The sequence below is a fragment of the Carassius carassius genome, chromosome 24 (genome assembly GCF_963082965.1).
Source record: "Carassius carassius chromosome 24, fCarCar2.1, whole genome shotgun sequence".
Lineage (NCBI taxonomy): Eukaryota > Metazoa > Chordata > Actinopteri > Cypriniformes > Cyprinidae > Carassius > Carassius carassius.
Genome location: NC_081778.1, coordinates 14,025,411 through 14,038,519, shown reverse-complemented (window position 1 = coordinate 14,038,519; position 13,109 = coordinate 14,025,411). Strand labels below are relative to the sequence as shown.

The 13,109-nt window shown below is 34.9% G+C and overlaps 1 pseudogene; it reads left to right on the top strand.

Moving 5' to 3' along the window:
• Window positions 1–13,109, top strand: part of LOC132103481 (mdm2-binding protein-like) — a 30,721-nt pseudogene that overhangs the window by 1,864 nt on the left and 15,748 nt on the right.

Genomic DNA, 13,109 nt, shown 5'->3' with positions numbered 1-13,109 from the left:
CTAAAGCCCCTTTGTTAGCATATGTATAATAAAACAAAGTAATGCAAGAAGAGGAAGAAGAATGCTTTGCGCTTGCTGCTGTGAAGCTCATTCACAAGAGTTCGGGCATTGCATGAATCAGAGGTAAAAAAAAACAATATAAATACTGTTCAGTTTCTTGCACAGAGCGATCGTTTTTTTGTCTTTACACAGTAATGTATCTTGACGAGCTGCAGGGTTTAATTCGGATTTGTCTGTGCATGTTTTTTTTACTCTCATAGATTCTGTTACCATTTGCCATGCATTGTACAACTGAGACACTGCAACGACTGAAGCTAAAAATCATAATTTGTGTTCTACAGAAGAAACAAAATCCCCTACATCTTGGATGCCCTGGGGGTACATGATCACTTAGCATATTGTCCAGTTGACCAGTCTCGTTTACAGACCTGTATAACATCTGCATGGAATTTTATATCTGTTACATATTAAAAAATGATTTTAATTGGATTAGGCTTCGGGGGTTTCAAAACTCTGTGAGGTTTGCTTGTGGACAGCTCAGAATCTGAACCCTTCACAGCGAAGCCTGCTGTCAAAATAATGTTCAGGACCTCTAAAATAATCTTAATCATGATCCTGACTGAACTACAGCTAACTGAAAATGAAAGTAAATAAAATAAAAGTACTAAAAAATACAAAACTAAAACAAATATAAATGTTAAAACAAAAATTACTGCAGTTTAATCTAAAATGTTAATAAATACTACAAAAAATCTATACATATGTAAATAATACTAAAATAACACTGTTCACCATAGTGTTTACGCTTTAAAAAGCAACTTATGAATTGCTTTACCATAATTGTCTCTAAAATATGATCATGGGCAGTGCTTCAATTAAAAATAGATAAATAAATAAAATAAAAAATGCACAGGTCACCTTTGATAAAGATATAGATATTCTTCTATCCAGCAGAGGGCGAACACTTGCAAGAAATTATGGATGAGAAAACAGTGACTCGAAGTCAAAGATAGAAAGATTCAGTAAGCATGCAGATGTAAAGAAAATAATTTGACTGAGGGAAATTTGATGTCTTAGCGAGAAGAGAGCAGTTATACAGTGCAGTGTGTGCTTAAGTGTGGGTAAGGAAAGAGAGCACAACCAGTAAAGATCTGAGACTCTGGATCTTCTGGGCCAAAAGTGAATTAAAAGCATTTATACAGGTAATACAGGTGGAAGTTTTCTTAGACGCAAACGGCAATAATTTTTTCTATTTATGAGTTTCTGTCACTCATGTGCTGTAGAAACTGTATTTATTTATTTATTTGGACCAGTGAAAAAATCCAGACTTGTTCAGAACTACTGGTGTAACTGAACCAGCAGAAGAAAGGCCTTACTGTTGAGCCCTGTCCAATAACTAATTACATTTGGGAGTTTGAAGGGATAATGTCAAACAAATGAAACCTATTTGGGAACTACGTTTGTGACTCTTCAGGTGGCACATTTGAGTCGGTGCCACCCATAAGAGTTTCTTACTAGTAGAAACGGGGAATGAGATCTCATATGAAGCTTTTAATATTAAGTATCAAACAACGCTATTAAAGATTGTTTCACAAGATGACTGAAATTATCCAGCACATTTGTGGCCCTACGGAAGAGGCACTCTAAATTTTATTGTGGCTGTTTCTTGCTCTCTTTCCCTCTTTCTGCATCTCTTACACTGTCGTTCTGTCATAAAAGTGAGAGTGTGGATTGCAATCGTAATGAGTTTTCCTCTCTAGATTCATCACAGTGGCAGTAGTGGAGACTTCAGCCCTCCCAACGGAGCCGATTACACCCCACAGTCTCACATTCACTGCTTCTTTGCTGATTAGTACCATTAACTTTTTTTATTTTATACCCACAGTGCTTATGAACTTTATGTTTTTGTTATGTGCACCGCAATCAGTGTGAAAATGCTATTCTAGTCTGTATCAGAGTAAGACCTGCAGTTGTTACCATCATGTCTGAAGAGAGATGACGACAGCACTTTCATGCGAACGTTCATTCAGAGCTCTTTCAGTAATCCATTACAAAATACTGCAATGTGAAAGATGGAAAGAACACTTTCAAAACATCTTCCTGTTTTGTAACCTAAACAGCAAAATATGATTCCATGTAATTTCCGTTTTAAAATGTCTAATTGCCATTGCATTATATAGAGAATATAAAAATGGCATCTGCAAATGGTTTAGTTAATAATTATCTTTTGATAATTATTGTGTGAAATGCTTTGCTTAAATTGTTTGTTATATGTATTTAAAACAAATGCCACTTAGTTTGATATTTTGCTATATAATGTAAAGGCATTCACACACTTTTACAAATACTTTTTATTACGATACAGCTTTTTATGTACTTTTTTTTGTGTAATACTGCACTAATAGCAATTTTTGGATAACCTGGGGAGTTTTATATATAATCTATTTGTCATAGATTATCATACACCCTGATTCTCTGATAAACACTTGTGAAAATACGGATATAATTACATGATTTGATTTGACAGTCTTTTTTTATCTTGCTCAAAATTGTCAACATGATGTTATTATCATCTTCCTTTTCATTTCATAACTCTTAGGGATTTGCAACAGGATTTTTAAGACTTAAAATATAGCGTAGAACTAATTTCACCATGTCACATTGTACTCTTCTTTTCTGTGGGCTCAGAACTACTGAATAATGGAGCAGATCTCTTCAAAACTGACTTCCTCTATCTCTGCGCGCCTTCTCTTGTATAGAAGCTGAAAGAGCTGATAAAGAGTTAGAAATGTTGCCAGCTCCCTCTCAGCCTCTCATTTTCCAGCCCCAAAGCTCTGGTTTAGTTCTGTCTGAGCACAAAGCTGATTTTGTTTCATCATTCAGGGGCACAAGCGCCCAGCAGCCCTCAAACAGCTTTATCTGTTACTCTCCTAATTGTAAATAAACCGTAAAGGGCCGTTTTTGTTTCTTTTCATTTGCCAGCTGCTGTCACAGCCAGTAACACTTTAATTTGTTGGTCACATAACCCTTTGCTTGGCTGAAACTGCTCTGTCATCTAATGTTTTTCCTTGGTCCTCTTCCTCCCTTTCTTTGAATAATGCATTAATGGCTTGACAGAATCTACAGTCTACTAGGACTAGCCTTTTTTTAATTTTTATGGTCGGTGACTCTACAAAGACACAAAATGTAAATTTCTCCCTGAACATGAATATTTTATGACTTTAGGTTGCTTGGAATATGTATATTTGCTTGGTTTTGTGTGTTTTAGGTATTTCAGTGTGACCAGCCTGTGTTGGAACTGATTTAGTCGATTTCATCTCCATTCAAGCGCAGAGTTTGAACTTGATCTTTCTTAAAAGACTAAAGGCTCCACAGAAGTCCATTAGTGCATTTTATCAATAAACAGTGGCAGTCTGTTAGAGGATACAAGATTGGGTGACCATTCTTAAACCTTTATCTTACTAATACACATAACTCGAAATACCAAAATACACTTAATGCATAAAAAGTTCAATTAAATTACTGTACAGATATCAGAAAAGACCTAAAGTCTCCTTGTATTCATAAACTGACCAATCAGAATGAATATCATTAGTTTCTCTCAAAAATGCAAATGAAAATGGACATAAATTTGCCTCCTTGAGTATAAATAACCGATTTTTTTAAGAGGTAGTGCCTTTAGATGATACAACATGATGTATTCCCTTTGTTCACTACTGTATATATGGAAGTATTTGGTTGATGTTCTGAAAGCTTTAAAAATTAATGAAAATAATCATAATAATCTGTTTTACACGTAAGCATTTGTCAGATACTTTTAGCCAAAGAGACTTTTTAAAAGTTAGGGGTTAGTATTACATGTTTCAATTTGTCAAGTTACAGTAAAGACATTTATAATATATATTTAAAAAAAAAACTTTGTGTTCATGGAAGTATCCTGAAAAGGATAATAAATGTTTCTTGAAATATTAAAATAGAAACATTTTTTTTTCTTTTTTTCTAATTGTAATCCTATTGTACTATATTACTGTTTTCATGGTATTTTTAATTAAATTAATTCAACCTCGGTGAGCAACAGACCTCTTTTAAACTTTTGAATGTTAAAGTATATGAATGTATAAGATTTGCTTAAAAAAATTTGTGGCTGGTAAAACCAGTGCAACCATTTACTAACTCTGCCTGTTTTCTCAATGTCACACGGTGAAGTCAGAGCTAAGGATTGTTGAGATGGCATGTTCCTCGTGACTGTTTATACTGTAAACTGCACTGTAATTTTCCTCTTTGTATTGTTTCACACCTTGACATTCTTCAACAGAGGTTTGGCTTCCAAATCTGTCAAAGCCAAGCTACTCTTGGACTAACTGCGCACATTGCGTGGAGAAGTAAGGCCAACTCCAAAGTCCTCTGTGACTGATAGTTGGAAATTGATAACTTGCATCCAACAACACATTTCCCAGAGCTGGAGCTGGGGCGACAATGACAAAAAGTGTTTCCTGTTGCAGGTGGGAGCTTTGTTTTCTTTTTCCTGCGTGATAAGCACTGAGACTTTCCCAGCGGCCTCCCAGCTCAGCTCCTGCAAATGGAGAGACTTCATGTCCATACTCCACAAGGACATACCTGGTATGAGCAATGTTTAATAAAGGCTGGTAATATGTATGATTGTACCATGCTGCCTGGTACTTACATCACGAGTTTGTAAATTATATGCTGACAATTATACGCTAAAGTTGCATAATTTTATTCCCATGTATTTGGTAGCATGCTATTAACTCTTCATCCATGCAGTGCCTGATGTGGAGGTAAAAGGTGAGAGAGGCCACTACCTCTTCTTGGTGCAGAGTCTGGAAGCTGCACAGCACAAATGAGAGTTAAATTAAACCCAGTCTCATCTATCACAGCAGTAGCTGAGGCCACCTGTCACCAAGATGACACAGAGGAGAAAATATACTCCACCTAGTCCAAACACTGGAAAACACTGGATTGGAAATACAATAGAACAGTCCCAGACTTGTAGTCATGTTTTCCTTTTTTTCATAGTTTGGCTGGTCCTGCGACTTATAGTCAGGTGTGACTTATTTATCAAAATTAATTTGACATGAACCGAGAGAAATGAACCAAGAGAAAACATTACCGTCTACAGCCGCGAAAGGGCGCTCTATGCTGCTCAGTGCTCCTGTAGTCTACACTGAAAACATAGAGCGCCCTCTCGTGGCTGTAGACGGTAATGTTTTCTCTTGGCTCTAAATAAATGTGACTTATAGTCCAATGCGACTTATGTTTTTCATGACGTATTTTTGGACTGATGCGACTTCTCTATTCTCTTTTTATTATATAATAAAAATATTCTCTTTTTATTATATATATTTATACATTTTTTTACCCAGAAATGAAATACAGAAAATGTGGTTTTCTTCTTTAATGGTTCTAACATTGATGAATATGATAAGACGACACAAACCCATTTTCAAAATTATTCAAAATACTTATTTCAGTAAAAACCATAAAAATGATATACAGCTTGTTATTTAATGTATATAAATGCTAAATTTAAAAATCTTACACGCTTAAAGTGCCCGCTAGCACTACTGACATGGCTACTGGTAACTGATTGCTTTATGAAAGACCTTTGGTGTCAATATACTGATTCTAAAGGCATCAATATTTTTATGATCATAAAGCTAGTTTCTCAAAATATCTTGATATTTCAAGTGTATATTCATTATTGAATGAATTCCATTTAATGTATTTTTTGTATACATTTGAAAGAGCACAGGGAACTGGCGAAATAACATATTTGGGAAACAATCGAGTGCATTTTGCATTTACACTCTGGAGAGCTTGAAAGAATTCTATTTACAGTGTGTTTTTGCAGCATTGATCAATGTAGCCACTAGCCAATCTGCAACTTATCTGTTGATTTCTTGAATGCATTGGCCAGTCAGAGGTGTTTTCATTCAGAATACACTCAACGCTGCAGTTTTGTTCATCTCATTATAACAAAGTGTAGACACAATGTAAAGATATTTATTGTGCAGTGTAGAGGCCTTCATTGATTATAAGGCAACTGAGATTGCGATAAACTGAAATGAGTTACAGCTTTTTAGTGATTATAAAGGGGAACAGGATTCTGAAATGTCTTTTTTAAAATATGATTTTAAAGTCATGTATTAAGTTCTCTGCATTGTTCAAGAGACTGCTCTAGTTCTCAATTGAACATGCAGGAGAAGCATCACTTCTATTTTGGCCAAAGAACAGCATTTTATCAAAAAAATAAATAAAATAAATATATATATATATATATATATATATATATATATATATATATATATATATTATTTTGTGCATTTTGAAAATGTTTACTAAAGATGTAAATGTCATAAACAAAAATCTGAAAAGAAGTCAATATTTTACATTTTCAGCATTTTGTGTGTACAGTTCAATTTTGATTTTCAGCATAGCATTTTAAAATACAACAACTGTTCTTTTTCATGGTTAATAAAGAAAAAAGCAGCCAAAGGCTCCAGACAAAAAAATAATCAATGAAGGATCCATTGGCTCCTATAAGAAAACATAAATAAATAAAACTGGCGCCAAATTATTTTTTTAGGTGCCACAGAATAAACGTGTTTTATTGAAAAATAATTAACACTTAACATTTCAGTCATACTGTCATGTGTTTATGTCTCATCTTTTCTTGTCTTTATCAGCGTTGTCTTTTATGTCAACAGGTTAAGTAAAAATATGAATATGCAATATAGCTCATAAATTTAGCAAAATTGAGCTTGTGGATGCCGAATGGTTATTCTAAGGTAAATGTATTTTTACATGGCATTGTTTACAGGCTTTACGGGTTTTGAGCAGTTGAAAAAACCCTGAATGAGCGATCCAATTAGACATATTTCAATGTGCATTCATATTTATTTGGTACTAGTAAGTTAAAGAAAAAGATATGATGGGTTCATGTGCTGCTTAAACTGAGGTGCTAAAGCGACCGCTCATGCCGGATTAAAGAGCGCCAAATCGGCATTTATTGTTTGAATGTCATTATGAATTTGGCAGAATTTTAAAGCTGATACTTTTAGTAAAATGTAACAAAGCTTATTGCAAGTATTAGATGGCAAGTCCACTAATATGAAGTGCATTAACAGAACACAGCATTTAGCAAATAGACTTGATAAGAAGCTGTAGTATCAGTGGCGGCTCCAGACAATTTTGATTGGGGGGGCAATGGGGGGTCCTGGTCATTTCAAGGGGGGTCTCATGAAAACCAACAACAAATACAGTGGACACGGCTAATAACTGCATATTACTGCTACTAAACAACAAAAACAACACAGCATATCAACTACTTTGTTTTTAATTAATTAATCAATTGCAGTTTACCAAACAATATGCACAAACTTTAAAGGGTTGGTTCACCCAAAAATTTAAATTATGTCATTAATGACTCACCCTCATGTCGTTCCAAACCCATGAGACCTCCGTTCATCTTCGGAACAGAGTTTAAGATATTTTAGATTTAGTCCGAGAGCTCTCAGTCCCTCCATTGAAGCTGTGTGTACGGTATACTGTCCATGTCCAGAAAGGTATGAAAAACATCATCAAAGTAGTCCATGTGACATCAGAGGGTCAGTTAGAATATTTTGAAGCATCGAAAATACATTTTTGTCCAAAAACAGCAAAAACGACAAATTTATTCAGCATTTTCTTCTCTTCCGTGTCTGTTGTGAGAGAGTTCAAAACACTGCAGTTTAGTGATATCCGGTTCGCGAACGAATCACTCGATGTAACCGGATCTTCTTGAACCAGTTCACCAAATCGAACTGAATCGTTTGAAATGGTTCGTGTCTCCAATACGCATTAATCCACAAATGACTTAAGCTGTTAACTTTTTTAACATGGCTGACTCTCCCTCTGAACAGGGCCGTGCAGAGACCTTTGGAGGGGCAGGTGCTCAAAGTATAAAAGTGGCACATGGAACAAGGCTTTAAATGGCGCTGGTCAAAATACCAATACAGCAATATATTGTGATGCATTCCTTGCTGATTCGCGTATCGATATGGATGATTATGTATTGATACAGCAGCAAATGCTTTGATTCAGTTTTGAAAAAGAAACAATAGAGAAGACAATTTTAAGTTTAAAATAATAATAGCTCTGGGATTAGAAACCGAAATGTCTTAAATTGTCCCAACCTGATGGCTTTTTCTTCTCTGTTCTACAGATTAATTAAGAACAGCGGTTATAGTGAAAACTATAGAAAACGCTCGTGCCTCTACATGTTCCTCTTTCTTACCAGCCTCTGTCTCCTGGCTTGCTGTTACCTGCTCTCTTTCTGTCACTTGTGCCTCTACATTTCCCTCTTTTTCTTCCTCTATCTCCATCTATTCATCTGATCTATTACTTTCCACTCTCTGTCCATCTAGGAGCAAGGCTCAATTTACTATTTCAGCATTAATCTATTATTTTAACCATCACTACTACTATTGCACCTAATCAATAAGTCCACCTTAAATATTGATACAAAACATAAAAAAACTGATACACTGGAATATAGTGATTAATATTATTATTACTGTTGTAGTTGTCTAAAATTTAACACCTTTGCAATGTAAACAAATGACAAGCTACATTAGTTATTCATATCCTTCACACTGCACATTGATGTCAGGTATATTATGCATTTTTTATTGACATTGATAATTTTACATTTATTTCCAGAGAGATATTATTGAGTTTACAGTCTAAAGTGGTCTTGCTGTTGTAAACACTGTTGCTATTGTAGAAAAAAAAAATATTTGCGTCACATTTAAAATATAATTATATTCAATTTAATTGTTTTTATTTTTATAATGATAATTCATAGAATGAGAAAATCTGAATAAGCCTTACCAGTGTTAATTATTATATATAATATATATATAATAAGTGATAATTATTTTTAAGGCACTCTATGTGTTAAAAAATAAATAAGTACTGTAATATAATAAAAGTTTAGTCAAAAACATAAAAAAGACCAGACCCTTCGGTGCCTGTGAAACATTTCTCCCTCAAACAGCACGCTAGTGTTACTTCTACACTACAGGCTACACACACAGCAATATAAACAACATATCTGCATGTTCTCACATTACATAGTTCTTGTAAAATAATAATGAGTAAATAAACATCAAAATCACTTTGCTGAGAATGAAACACCACTTACCAGCTGCCACGGTGTTGAAAATATCCTCTAGCAATTAAAAAATGCGCGTGCGGCGTGAGGAATCGTTCCGGTCGGATGAGGTCGTCGTCGTCAGGTGAAAGGTCATCATGTTGTTCATTTTATTTACGGCTAAATTATTATTAATAAATTGCACTAATATTATGATTGGGCATGGGCAAGGATTCACAAAAGGGAATGTTATTACAAAAAAAAATTCGAGGAAATTTTGCTTTGACAAAAGGGCACTTAAGGGGCAAAAGAGCAGGTGCTCATGTGAACCGGTTCTTTCGGACAGTTCGATCAAATAAACCAGTTGAAAAAAAAAACGGTTCACCAGTTCTTTTGCGCTCGATGTAATGTCATTGGCGATGACTGCCCTTCATTCATGCCTTCAGTTTACCCGCGCTAATTTTACTGTCTATGCTTATAACATTAGCACAGAATCAGTTAAGAATCATTCACCAAAGAATCAGTTCGGTTCAGATGCTCTGTGTGTCAGTCTGCTTCACGCTAAATCACACATGCGCAGTATCATCAGCTCCTCGGTTCTCGAATCGGACGCGTCCAACAGAAACGGTTCTCGGTTCAGTGTACGAATAAATGACGAAATAATTATTATTTATTATTGTTCTGCGTAGTTTGAAGAGAAACATTTTTTAATCTTTATCCCGGATATATATATATATATATATATATATATATATATATATATATATATATAAACCAGGAAGAGGGTGGGGGGGTCAAATGGGTGATCAAGGTGTTTTTTGGCAGGGTCTTGAGACCCCCACAAGACCCCCCCTGGCGCCGCCGGTGTGTAGTATCAATAATAAATGAGAATTGTTAACGATATTGCTGATATCCACACATCTAACATTTAATCGCGAATGTGACCGTTTAAGTTGAAGTATTTTCTAAACTGATATTTTCTATGCACTTTACTGTCCATTGCAATACTGTAAATTATGTTCATATGTTCACAGTTTTGCCTATAGTGTACATACACTTTTACATAATCCATCTGTATAGTATGTTCATAGTACACCTATCTGTATATCATGCTAATAGTATTTAAAATCTGTAAATTATGTCCATAATACTTACAGTTGTGTTCAAAATTATTCAACCCCCTTGACTTGCAAGACAATTTGCTGTGGAGGATAACATTTTATGAAATCAATTTAAAAAGGCATCAGTAAAGTATTAGAGAAAGTTTGTTAATACACTTTTGAGTGATTCTGAGAATGGAACATTGATGAATCATGATCAAATTGACTCTAAACATTCATGTTCAAAATTATTCAACCCCCTTTGTGCAGAATCTTTTATTCTTTAAAATCACCAATAAACGCTGTCTGTAAGTGTTTAGAAGCTTCTGTCACCTCTCTACTACAGTTTTGGCCCATTCCACACCTGAAAAAGCTTTCAGATCACTGATAATCTTTGGTTTTCACATTGCCACTGCTTTCTTCAAATTCAACCAGATATTTGAAATGAGAATTAAGCCTGGAGACTGAACAGGTCACTCAAGTACACTCTATGACTGATCCCTGAACCAAGCAGTAGTAGATTTGGATGTGTACTTTGGTATGACTGGCCTGCAGGAAAGTCCATTGATCATCAGCTTCAGTTTTTGCACCAAAGGCATCACAATTCTTGTCAAAATGGCCTGACACTGTAGTGTAGTGATATCGCGAGAACAGAGAGGGGGTGTGATCGCGAGAGTTGAGTGACTCGAGAGAATGGTCATGTAGTTGAGAATGTGTTAATAAAAAAGTAGATAACAGCCAAACAGACTGGTTATTGAGACAAACGACAGAACAGACACTTTAAAGAATCCATGATGTCCTTCATACAGTCATGATTTCCAATTCCTTCTACAGTAAAGAAACCCCATAACAGGACTGATCCACCTCCAAGTTTGATGATGGAGATGGTGTTCTTCTGCTTATGAGCTTTGCCTTTTTTGCAGCAGACATACCGCTGATCCATGGGTCCAAAAAGTTCCAGTTTGGTCACATCACTCCATAAAACATTCCTCCAGAGCTCCACAGGTCCACACAAATGAATTTTATCAAGTTCAAGTTGGCTTTTTTTTCTTCTTGATCAAGAGTGGTATTTATCAAGATGTCTCAACATGAAGGCCATACTTGTCTAGTGTTCTTCTTACACACTGCATTGAAAGGGTTTTCCTCCTTTCATCGGGTCATCTTGCAAGTCTTTGGCTGTACATTGCAGGTTTTTTCTCAGTTGCTCTGATTAAACATTTTATGATATTGTGCTTTTTCTTCCACACCCTCAAAGATTTTCTGGTAAAACACACTTTAAGCTAAGGAATAAGGCTGAGAGCTGTGTCTCTAGGAACTTTCAATGTCTTGGAAATCATCATATAGCCTTAGCCTTTCTAAAGTAATACAATATTTCTTCTCTTTTGCTTTTGTGAGATCTCTGTTGACATTTTGCTACTCAAGTTCAATACATGCATGGGCCAAACTGTATGTGTAACAGCTCAAGCTAATTCTGTTTTTAATAGAGTTTCTAAAGGCTTAATTGTGTTTTGAGACTGTTTTATTCCCCACCATGCAAATAAGTGATTTAAAAACAGCAATGTTGAATAGGGGTTGAATAATTATGACATAGCAGTATTATTAAAAAATCTTATAACTCAAATATATTACATTATATATTGACAATATCACTTTTAATATGCCAGTGAACTGTTATAGATGCAAGTTTTATTATATCCTGGATCTTCAGAAAAGCTTGTATTTGTAAAGTACTGCAGTCTCTAGGGGGTTGAATAATTTTGAACACAACTGTATCTGTATAGTTATTGTACATATTGTATACCTTGTATATTCTGTACTTACTACTTATTGCACTTCTGATTAGATGCTAACTGCATTTCGTTGCCTTGTACCTCACATGTGCAGTGACAATAAAGTTGAATCTAATCTAATCTAATCTAATCTTAAATTGCAGTCTGGAGCCCTGACATGGACCCTTTTGGCTAATTCACGTAAAGTATCATTTCTTGACTTGCCTTGTCTTCTCATTGATTAACATCTATTTGTTACTCATGTAATCAGGTGGTTTGTGGTTTGTGGTCTCAATGGCTTTTTGTACTGCAAGAGTGACTGTATTGAAGCCCACCTCTGATCTTTGTCGGAGTTAATTACTGCTCTTAAGATCAGAGAATACATGTGTTTGTTCAGAGCCTCCTGTGGAGTTCAGAAGGTTATGCAAGATCCATAACTCAGCCTTGATAACTCAAGACACAAACAAGAAAGCTGGTTGTTTATGTGGCTACCTAACATGGCAACAATGGTTCGACATTGGTACTAATTGTTAGTCCAAACAATGGAATCCCACCCCACCCCACCAAAAAATAAAAATAAAAGTTACAAAAAAATATATACTTTTCTGAGAACCTGCATTATGAGGAGCACTCCAGGATACCCCTCAGGTGTCTGCTCACCTAAAGAGGTGGTACGTGGGATGTTTTTAAGCATTTCTAAGTACTTTTTAACAATTAAATAAACAACTTACCAATTCACAAATTGTATCTTTCAAAAATTAGCTAATACATAATTTGTACCCTCTGTCTCTGGTTAGGCTTTCAAGTTGGAGAAGTCATTTCGAGGTCTATGCTCTAATGTTGGGACTGACAGCATGTTAAACAAAACTTTAAAGTGATTTGTTTTTATGCTTCTGTTTATTATTATTATTTTGAATTCATAAATTCAGAGCCCACTACTGCATAGCCATTATATATAGTCATTTTAAATCAACTGAAATCAATGGAGTTTATTTTTACTGGTAATTATTATTTTATGTTTTTTTTAGAAATTTAATTTAATTAAATATTTAATATGAAAGTATTTAAAGGTAGTTAATACAACAG